Raw genomic sequence first — 12,114 nt, 5'->3', positions numbered from 1 at the left:
TATGCACAGAGATTGTTCCAGATTCTCTGAATCTTTGGATGATATTATGCACTGTAGATGATGATAACTTCAAACTCTTTGCAATTTTTCTCTGTGAAACTCCTTTCTGATATTGCTCCACTATTTTTCGCCACAGCATTGGGGGAATTGGTGATCCTCTGCCCATCTTGACTTCTGAGAGACACTGCCACTCTGAGAGGCTCTTTTTATACCCAAACATGTTGCCAATTGACCAAATAAGTTGCAAATTGGTCCTCCAGTTGTTCCTTATATGTACATTTAACTTTTCCGGCCTCTTATTGCTGCCTGTCCCAATTTTTTTGGAATGTGTAGCTCTCATGAAATCCAAAATAAGCCAATATTTGGCATGACATTTCAAAATGTCTCACTTTCAACATTTGATATGTTATCTACAGTATATTCTATTGTGAATAAAATATAAGTTTATGAGATTTGTAAATTATTCCATTCCTTTTTTACTCACAATTTGTACAGTGTCCCAACTTTTTCTGATTTGGGGTTCAAATCTCATATTAAGATTGAACAGTATGGATTCCATATTATGTCGATTTTAAACAGACAAGTGATTTGTAAGCTAATTACATTTTGAAGAACCTTCCTCAACCCTGGATACGCTGCTCCAAGAACTGAGCAACTCTTATCTTATCTTATAAAAGACCTGGGTGTTATACTTGATTGTAACCTGTCTTTTGAAAATCATATTTCGTATGTTACAAAAACAGCCTTTTTCCACCTTAGAAACATTGCTAAGCTACGTAATATCCTATCAGTTTCTGATGCAGAAAAGTTGGTTCATGCATTCATGACCTCGAGACTAGATTATTGTAATGCTTTATTAGCCGGTTGTCCTGCATCCTCAATAAACAAGCTACAGTTAGTCCAAAATGCAGCTGCTAGAGTTCTTACTAGATCAAGAAAATATGATCATATAACACCGATTTTATCATCACTACATTGGTTACCTATAAAGTTCCGTATTAATTATAAGGTATTGCTACTGACTTATAAAGCCCTAAACGGCTTAGCTCCAGTCTATTTAACGGATCTTCTATCACCCTATAATCCATCGTTCTCTTTAAGATCAATAAATTCGAGGCTTTTGGTCATACCTAGGATATCAAGATCCACCAAAGGAGGGAGAGCATTTTCACATTTGGCTCCGAAACTCTGGAATAGTCTTCCTGATACTGTTCGTTGCTCAGACTCGCTCTCCCAGTTTAAAACTAGATTAAAGACGCATCTTTTCGGCCAGGCATTCATATAATATTGTTAATCTCACAGTTTCAAACTACAATCCGGCCTCTAGTTCATAAATGCCAGAGGAGAACTGGCCCCCGACTGAGCCTGGGTTCTCCCAAGGTTTTTTTTTTTTCTCCATTAGGTCACCTGCTGGAGTTTTAGGACACCATTAGGTCACCTGATGGAGTTTTAGGACACCATTAGGTCACTTGATGGAGTTTTTTCGGTTCCTTGCCACTGTTGCCTTTGGCTTGCTCAGTTGGGGATATTTTGGGGATATTTAATTTTATTCTATCAATCAATAAATTCCACTAGAAACAAACCTTGTTGTATTTTTATTTTATTTTTTTTATTTTAATTTATTACTGTGAAGCTGCTTTGATACAATCTGTATTGTGAAAAGCGCTATACAAATATACTTGATTTGATTTGATTATCTTAACATGAATGTTAATACTTACCTTACCTTATCACTTACCTGATAGTTACTGTCATTACACATTGTCAACAAGCAATAGCAACATGCACCTAGCCCTGTCTGGCTTTGCTAATTTAAAACAAGATAATATTTGAGTAGATATCAATGAGGCTTGTGTGATATTACATCAACTACAGATAACATGTTAATGAGATAAAATCAACCTGTTATTTTCAGTCAGACAGGGAAAGGTACATTGTTGAAATAAACTCATAATGAACATTTAGCAAGCTGGTTTAACTGTGGCACTGCTCTGCGAACTGAGCAGTTTGTCCACTTAGCACCTGTATGTTGTAAGGTGCCTAATTTTTCCGCACCGAGGGAAAAGACCTAGCCCTCACAAATATGTGTGATGGGCTCCTATTAACTGTCGATTAAAGACATGTTAAGTGTTAAATAAAATCTAACATAGTACACAGAGTCAACAACTCCATATCAGAGCTAAGCTTACTACCCCTAGCTGCTACAAGCTAGCAGAAACTGAGGTAAATTAGCATCCATTCATACCTTCAATGTCGTGGATAAAACCTTCGATCCAGTTACTGTATCCCTTAATTAACACAGCCCGGGGGATGTTGCAGTCGGTACTGGCCCACTGCTCCACATTTTGTATCGTTAATTCGGGCAGACAGGAAAGATTGGTGGTCCACACTGGAGTTTCCATTGCTGGTGCTGCTGAATCTTCTAGAAGATCGTATGCGTCGGAGTCAAACTTCTGTGTTTGTGTACCCCTCAACGGCGTTCGAGTTTTCAAAATGGCCGCCAGGTGAATAAGGCGAATAGCGAAGTATTACATGTGGAAGTGTCTCGAAAACTTTTAGAACATTTTTACTATTACAACTCTCAAGTTATACTAATCGTGAAACGTGTTGATTATAGCATAGCCTAATATTAAGATCTATAGTAGGGGTGACCCCGAATAGTCGAAGGTTCGATGCTTTGATAGGAGGAGCCTGATTCGACTACCGATCTCACGGTCGAATCTTCGCGGAGGTGTTATCGAAGATCATGCCACTTTGGCTATATGAGGGCGCTCAATGTCTGATTTCACATAGAACTAGCTTTTATGTCAATTTGTTAATATTCAGCCTATTATGATAATGCTGTATATAAAAATGTGCAAAGAAAGAAGCTTTTAATAAGTATTTTTTAACGTGCGTGAAACTTAAATCCAAACACCCCGTGACAGATTTAAGTTTCACTTTCAATCCGTGACCGACAGAGGAGCGTCTTCGCGGCAAGGATTTAAATCTTTAACAATGTCTGGGATAAGAAAAAGTGTGGATGTACACCATCAGAAAGGATATTCTCCGAGGCTGGATTTAGCATCAGGAAAACCACGATCGCACTTCTGCCGGCCAACGTTAACACGTTTCACGCATAGACTGGGTTTCACGTTAGAATGTATTTTATCCGCGCGCACAATTTGAAAAGACTCCAACGGACTGACAGAGTGAAAGACTGGATTTGTTCTCTCGATCAGGTAGGGTCCAAGTGATTTCAAAACTTTTCAGCCGGTTCTAATTTGATTTTTGGATGCTGTGAACATTTTTAGCTAAAAAGACTACTCCAGCTTAGCATTTATAGTTGTTTCTGCAGTTAAAAAGACAAAGATGAAAATTCTGGCTACTATCGTTATTTTAATCATTTCTTTATTTTTATTTTATTTATTGATCTGTCAGGGTTATATAATCTAACTATTTGTGGCTTGTGTTTTGAATATATATTCCTCTGCACTTTAGGCATTTTGCACACATTTGCTCATCTTGTGACTTGATTCTGATTTATTTCGTTTTGTATTTTTATTTATTAGAAAGGTATATTTTGTTCTGATTTATTTTAGTAAATTAATTGTTTATTTTTTCGGTGCATCGATGTTGTGCTGTAGGCTGGCCTGCTCGCACAGGTAATTTAGACGATTTAATTTGATTTGCATGTGGAATGCAAATCCTGTCTGCAGTGTGGCCTTTCTGGAGTTATTTATGTTATTTCTTAGTTTTATTGATCCAAAATGTTTTTATACATTTTCTTCTATAGCTTTGTGTGATTTTTCTGTACATCGCGGCTTTGAAACGTTAAAGCCCCGCCCCCATACACATGATTCGACTATTAGTCGACTATAGGCAAGACATGACGATTCTGATTCGACTATGAAAATCCATAGTCGAGGACAGCCCTAATCTATAGCATTATATTTAGCAGAGGTGTATAGTCCAGGGGTCAAAAACTAGAAGTCCTGCCATATGTTTATTCCACCCATGGACTGATTTCACTAATTAGTTATATCTACTGGCTGAATAAGCAAATCCAGGTGATTGGAACAAAATACTGAGGAGGACTTTTACTTTATGAACCTGGACTTTACACCTCTGGCCACATGTCAGCCAGCAAAAGAAATACACCAGAACTGGACCTTATCTGAGCCACAAAACCTGTGTTAAATATGGAGTCATTTCAGCCTTAATAACCCTGTTAACAAGCAGAATCACTGAAGGAAAGAAGAGAACAGAAAAAGAGACGAGCAGAAACATCATGGGCTAATTTTCCTTTTTGGGTGAACTATCCCTTTAAAAACATCAATCATTCTTATGAAAATAGCAAACACGCAACGTCAGATAGACGTTCAGATCATGTCTGTATAACGTCCGTCAGTTCAGAACCACTTTTGTACGTCCTGTTGATGTGCAAAACAGGTTCAAAATTTGAACGTCTGACTAGGGGCTCTTTTTGACGTCTGTGGACGTGCAAAACAGGTTCAAAATCTGAACGTCTAACTAGGACCCCCTATGGACGTCTGTGGACGTGCAAAACTGGTTAAATATCTGAACGTCTGAATAGGGACTTTTTTTAACGTCTGAGGACGTGCAAAACTGGTTCAAAATCTGAACGTCTGACTAGGGACTCTTTTGGACGTCTGTGGACGTGCAAAACAGGTTCAATATTTAAACGTCTGAGTAGGGACTCTTTTTGACGTCTGTGGACGTGCAAAACTGGTTTAATATCTGAACGTCTGACTAGGGACTCTTTTGGACGTCTGTGGACGTGCAAAACTGGTTCAAAATCGGAACGTCTGACTAGGGACTCTTTTGGACGTCTGTGGACGTGCAAAACAGGTTCAATATATAAACGTCTGAGTAGGGACTCTTTTTGACGTCTGTGGACGTGCAAAACTGGTTCGAAATCTGAACGTCTGACTAGGGAACCCTTTGGACATCTGTGGAAGTGCAAATTTGGTTTAATATCGAACATCTGAATAGGGACCCTTACTGTGGATGTGTGTGGATGTGCAAGAAAGCCAGGACTCCTTTTGGGCAGAAGACTATTTCAGTATATGAACCAATCTGAAATGTGTCATTGTGAAATGCAAGAAGTTTTTTGACAAATAGTCATACGAAATACTGGTAAATAAAAAAATAAAAATAATCACATTATTATGAAAATGGCAAATGATATTGCATAATAAGTTGATATTATGCAATCATTCTAAAATGAATCAATTATTTACAATTTATTTAATATATGGATTAAGAAATAGAAACTGTGAAATTTCTGAAAAATTTGTATTTTGGATGTGAATGTGTGCTCAAACTTGCACATTCAGTGGATACACATTTCCAGCATTAAAAGCAATTCAGTAGAATTACAACCCACTATCAAGTGGTGCAGAGCACGCTTCATGATTCTCTGGATCTTCCACATAGGGTTGAGCCCACAAAGGGCCTAAAATGTTACAGATTTATATTAAAAATGTTGTAGTGGGACCATATGTGTATTTTTGTTTTTGTAAAGACTCCTAATTCAATGCTGATTTAGCACATATCTCATCACAAAATGTCCTGATGTCATTGGAGGACACAGAATCCTGTACTGATGAACAAATATAGCAAATACATATGTGTGAGATTAGGGTTAGGGTTAGGGTTAGGGTTACCCTAACCCTAGCACAAAATATTTCAATATACAGCAAAGAAGGAAAATCAGAAGCTAAATCGATAATAAAGAAAGAAGTTATGAGAATGTGGCAGGAACAATAGAATAGAGGAAACAAGGGAGGGGAACTATTTTTATAAACCCTTAGGTTGGGGTACGAAGGGGGAAATCATTGCAAGGTTACGGTTAGGGCACACTAGACTAAACAAAACTCTGCATCTAGGCAAGCATGATACTGGTTTATGTAATAATTGCAATGTACCTGATCAGCAGAGTATTGTTATGTGTCATAAATATGATAGCAGTAGTCAAGAGGAAAATTTAGGGCATGGGAGAGATTTTAAAATAAATATTAAATAAATCGTCAGGCCATAAAATAATTTAATATTTATTTTTAGTTTCTAAGAGCTACCAAGCTGGAAAAAAACATTTGTTTTATTTATTTATTTCGTATAATGACATAGCATGTAAGCCAGAGATCATTTATAACCTGAGGGTGGCGGTAATGCACTAAAACAGTTTGCGACCGCCGTTAAAAAATCAAAGAAGAAGAATCGCACGTCACACTGCAACGTCACCAATATCCTGCAGATGAAAGAGGCTGCTGACACGTGGAGAGAGACACTGCCTTAGTTGGACTAAAACCCTAAAACAGGTAAGTAAACATTTGTTAAAAATAAATGTAATATGTTATTCAGTTAAGAGATGATATCAGATGAATTGGAAGTCACACATGCCCCCTAATACCTTGAAAAACTTATTAAAACTGCGGCAATTTGCGCGGGCACATTAACCGAAAAGTCGACAAATGCGCCCGCGCGTTTTGCTGGGTTTTTTTTTTTTCACATAGCAGCAAAATAGACTTAAAATACTCCGTCATTTATGGTCATACAGACTTGAAATATGAAAAAAATAAACTGTAAAATGTATTTTTTATGTGTCCACTTACAATCGAAACAAAACATTATGCTTTTGTGTGCTTTCTGCCTCTCCTTCTCCATGAAATTTTTTTCTGGAGCAGGTCTCTAAACGTAAGCAAAACTCAGCAAATACACACTGGCAAGAGTAATCTTTATAATAATTTAAGTGTTTACTTTTTAATGATCTAATTCAAAACGAAAGAGAATATTCTGTTTATGTAATCTATATAAAGAGAGACGATAAGTTAGTCGTTCTCATGGCAACTCATTATCTGCTAATCACCCGCTGAAAGCGCGCGCTATTCAAACGCAAATATCTTTGTTCTAATATGAACCGCGTTTGTATGTGTGAATGAACGGCTCAGATGCTCGTTTACTACAATTACAACATGCTATTTTTACATGAACGTAACGCTATTATAGTTTAGCTTTTCCTTAACTATATTGCAATACTGAGATGAGTAAAAATCTGCTGAAATATGCTCATGAAATATGTTGTTTAAATAAAATGCAATGTTTTAAACGTATGCTATTACACTGCAAATTAAAATGTATACGCCCTATATTAATGTATCATAAAAAATATATATGTTTGAGACGAAATATGAATGTTTTTAGACAATACTAATGAATCCTTAACTTTGAAATACGTATGATAAAATGTATGCTTTTTACAAAGGAAAAATTACACTTGGAATAGTTAAAATTTTAATTGTTGTTGACTTTCATATTATTGTGTTTCATTAGTCACAAATTTGGGGAGAGGTTAAATATTCCAAACCTTTCTGAAAATACAATATGATGATTAACTGCACAATTACTAGAAATGTTTACCTTGGATATTATAAAATTAGCTTGCATAAAAATTTGTTTAACTTTAAACCAATTCTGTAGAATGGCCCATATATCCTATTTGAACAGGATTTGTTTCCAGGTATGACTGTGGGCTTTTGACTTTCATTTATATTAGGATTATTTTGTTAACTATATGCTAAATAAATTAAAAGCAATATACTGTGTCTGTGTGTGTGTGTGTGTGTGTGTGTGTGTGTATGTATATGTATACATTTCTTGTCAGCCATCTTCTTAGGTGTGTCTTCTTAGCTACAATGAAGTTTTAAGAGTTTTTTTCCAGTCATCAATGGCTTATTGATCATTATAGGTGTTATCAATAATTAAGTTGTTGTTGCTAGTTTGAGTCGAGAAATACACATTTCAGCATTATCATCACTAATCTGTGTGTGCATTTTCCTTGAGAACCAAGCAAGTTGACTCATGAAACCATTTGTTTATTATATCGCGATCGCATATCTCAATCACAATATTGACCTCAATAATTACAACATGACATTTTCCCCAAATCGTGCAGCCCTTGCCAGAAGTATATAGATATCTTTACACTGTCTGCTCAGTACAACAGAGGCAGGAGCTCTGCACTGGGGTTGCTCAAGTTATATGGGCACACAACTTGCTACAAGAGCTATATCCACTATTACGAACAATAAAGTAATATTTGACAAATTTTGTCTTTCAGATTATGAAAATGTTCAAAGGCCAATCTCAAGATACTCTGGGAGGTCTTTCTCAGAGCAAAAAGTCACTTCTAAGAGGTTTGTTTAATCGATTCCAGAAAACAACAGTGTCCCATGCCCCCATTTCTTTAATCCACTCTTGGCAGTCTCACCCATGCTACAGTTCCTGTAGATTACCACACACATGTAATTTCTAAATGGTGAATTTGTTTCTTCAGGCTCTTTACCAACCGGCTGATGGCAAAATTCAATATGAAGGGGAAGGTGAAGAAGCAGAAACTGCCTCTGGAGACGACTAAAACTTTTGAAAGGTAAAGGTACACAGCACCCCCCCTCCCCCTTAAGCTTTTAGTTAAAGCTTAACTAAGAGACAAATTATGTTAGTATTATTATAATAAAATGATACCCAATTGTACTTTTTAAACTGGTAACCTACTGAACAAACTTAAAAAAAAATTGCAAATTGAAAAGCACATGCTACATGCATAAAGTTTAAAAACACAATTAACTAATTTCTTTGTTTTTTGACTTTTTTTTACATTGTACTATTTTAATAAATTAAAAGCACTCAGATAGACAAAAGTGAGGGTAAGCATTAAGACAAATCATCAAGACAAAGTTAATCATTCAAGGGCTGTGAGTATTTTCTCTTTGCCTTTTGTTTGATTCACATTAATGGTGCAATCATCAGAAGGTTTATTAGACTGAATGCAGATCAAATAATACCAATCTCCCCTTTTCTCCAAACTATTTACACCAATTTAAGATATGAACTGTGTTTAAGTGAATACTCTCCAATCCGGTCATTTTGACATATTTTGTTGTGTATTTGATGGTTAAATGCGCGCACAAAGCCTAAAGTATAATTTGCTTGTCTAGTTGCGGTCGGTTTCGGTGCGCACACACATAAGCCACCTTGAAGTTGGAAACAGCGTCCCTTGCTCGGATTATTGTTCATTATTACATGGCTTGGTTGAACTCTAATGTAGAAAGCGGTGTGTTATTTCTTGATAACAGAACTCTGCTAAGTATAACACACCGTTGCCATGAAAAACAGGTTTGCTATAGACGCAGGATTCTAACCGTAGAGACGGAACTGAGTATTTTCTTTAGCAGAAGCAATACAATCCTTTTTAAATGAATAAACTCCTTTTTAAATCAATTTTTTATGTCATATTATTAATTTATTTGGTGGGTAGCCATGTAATAAGCGGGATAATGTAGAGCGAGGCGGTTGTTATAGCGAATACAACCCCTTCAGGCAGATTCAAGACCCCTCCGCATCAGCCTGTCGGGGTTATATTCGCTATAACAACCACCTTGCTTTACATTATCCCTTACTTAAATAGCTCTTTTTTTATTATCAAACAAGTAACCGCAATGCAACAGTAGAGACTGCATTTTACAACAACTCTCTTCTGCATTGCAAATATCAAAAATGCATCAGACAGATGATTTAATATTATCTCATATAGAAACGGCTGGCAAAGATAGAATTTGCAAGATAACATCTATTTATCATTAATAAATAGTAAGTGCATTTTCTCAGTTTCTCCAGTACTGACAGCAGAACTGATAACGTTGGAGCTGGATACTTCACTGGATTACCTCTTTCTAAACTCATCTACAAGTAATCTAGTATTTGCTAAAATGGAAGTTATAGTATCCAAAAGCATTACATTTGGGCTGTGCTTGAGAAATTTTATTATATGCAGTCTCTCTCAATTCATGATTGCTATCTTAAATATCTTGTCACCCAAGGCCACTGTCTATTGCAGTCTTACACCTTCCTAACATACAGCGACGCGAGTTTACAGAACCCATTTTCAGTCATTTGTTTTCTGCCATATACCACACCAGTCACCATTGGTCACTGTAGTATTGCCACTTCAAGGATTAGTTCCTCAAAATGAAAATTTCCTGATAATTTACTCACCCCAATGCCATCCAAGATATTCATGTCTTTCTTTCTTCAGAGGAAAAGAAATTAAGTTTTTTGAGGAAAACATTCCAGGATTTTTCTCCACACAATGGACTTCAATGGTAACCAAATTGTTGAAGTCCAAATCAATGCAGTTTCACGCTGGACGTAGGCAGAAGTACCGCCCCGTTGTTTACAAAGTGAACTTGCGAAGACTAATACAAACCATTTTAAATAAACTGACAAAAATCCATAAATATGGCATTCAACATGCAATAAATTTGAACAATCCTCCTCCTCCACGTTTGTAAACAATGAGCCGGTATAAAAATATTGTATGTTAACTTGCAGTGTTAACAATGTAACTGGTTTTCTTTACATACTTATGGATTTTTTGTTTTTGTTCAACTCTTGCAGCTGCAGTCATGAAATGGGATAAAGAAGCTACAGAGGCTACAATCAAGCATCATGCAGCAGAACATCTTAAACGTGCCGTGGAGGGCATACAGGGGTGGAAATAATGAGCAATTTTACATGAGTACTGTAAGGCATGTGTGTTTATTTCTAGTTTAGGGGACTTTATGTCTCTCTCCCCCTTTCCAACCACCCTCCCCCAATCTTGGTCTGGAGTAATTTGTTTTTTGTTCACTTGGCAGTTCAGTGTAACCATAAGAGTTGTTTTATTTATCAGCCTGTTCATAATTTGCTGAAAACCTCATTAAAGATGGAAAAAAATTGTCATTTCAAACTATTTTTGCTTTTTTTTTAATCAATAATCAGATGTCACTTATTTCCAATTGCAAAAATATAAGGCTACTAAAACGTATTTGCATATTTTAGACAGGTGCATCAAAGGGATAGGTATTAATTTATTATTTACAATTTTAAAGCAGTAGTTCTGCACACTGCTTTTACTATGACTAGAATGAGTTTTATTGAATACCATGTTGTCATCCAACCTTGGAACAAAAGCCTGTTTGATGACCAAAACATGGTTTAATAAAGCTAATAGTAAAGCTAATTTCGTTTGTGCATCTTAAAAACTTTTATGAATGTTCTTTAGACGTCTGTAAGTGACGTTGAAATGACGTTGTGAAAACTTTCATTTACAACACTGTAAAGATGTCACTTGGACATCAAAAATCAACATTTAAAAGAGATGTCTAATGAACGTTCACTATGTACGTCAATAGTGAACGCTAAAAAGACGTCTAAAAAAGACGTCAAAAACTTTCATTCTGGCTCTTCAGCAGACGTCTTCTGAATGTTCACTTTTTATGTCAGTTGGACGTCAACAGTGAACGTCAAAAAGACATCTAAAAAAGACGTTGCAAAAACTTTCATTCTGGCTCTTCAGCGGACGTCTTCTGAACGTTCACTTTTTATGTCAGTTGGACGTCAACAGTGAACGTCAAAAAGACGTCTAAAAAAGACGTTGCAAAAACTTTCATTCTGGCTCTTCAGCGGACGTCTTCTGAACGTTCACTTTTTATGTCAGTTGGACGTCAACAGTGAATGTCAAAAAGACGTCTAAAAAAGACGTTGCAAAAACTTTCATTCTGGCTCTTCAGCGGACGTCTTCTGAACGTTCACTTTTTATGTCAGTTGGACGTCAACAGTGAACGTCAAAAAGACGTCTAAAAAAGACGTTGCAAAAACTTTCATTCTGGCTCTTCAGCGGACGTCTTCTGAACGTTCACTTTTTATGTCAGTTGGACGTCAACAGTGAACGTCAAAAAGACGTCTAAAAAAGACGTTGCAAAAACTTTCATTCTGGCTCTTCAGCGGACGTCTTCTGAACGTTCACTTTTTATGTCACTTGGACGTCAACAGTGAACGTCAAAAAGACGTCTAAAAAAGACGTTCAAGCTGACTCTTCATTGGACGTCTTTTGAACGTTCACTTTTTATGTCACTTGAACGTCAACATTGAACGTCAAAAAGACGTCTAAAAAAGACGTCATAAAAACTTTCATTCTGGCTCCTCAGCGGACGTCTTCTGAACGTTCACTTTTTATGTCACTTGGACGTCAACATTGAACGTCAAAAAGACGTCTAAAAAAGACGTCATAAA

The 12,114-nt window shown here is 36.4% G+C and overlaps 1 long non-coding RNA gene across 1 annotated transcript; it reads left to right on the top strand.

Moving 5' to 3' along the window:
• Positions 1-6,240: 6,240 nt before the first annotated feature.
• Positions 6,241-11,046, top strand: LOC311089271. Its single transcript, XR_014607663.1, has 4 exons — positions 6,241-6,323; positions 8,123-8,198; positions 8,339-8,431; positions 10,459-11,046. It is a non-coding gene; the product is annotated as an uncharacterized lncRNA (long non-coding RNA).
• Positions 11,047-12,114: the final 1,068 nt, after the last annotated feature.

This window comes from Abramis brama (genome assembly GCF_963993115.1).
Source record: "Abramis brama genome assembly, chromosome: 1".
NCBI classification, from domain to species: Eukaryota; Metazoa; Chordata; class Actinopteri; order Cypriniformes; family Leuciscidae; genus Abramis; species Abramis brama.
Note: the sequence above shows the minus strand (reverse complement) of the source record. Positions and strands in the feature narration are given on the sequence as shown.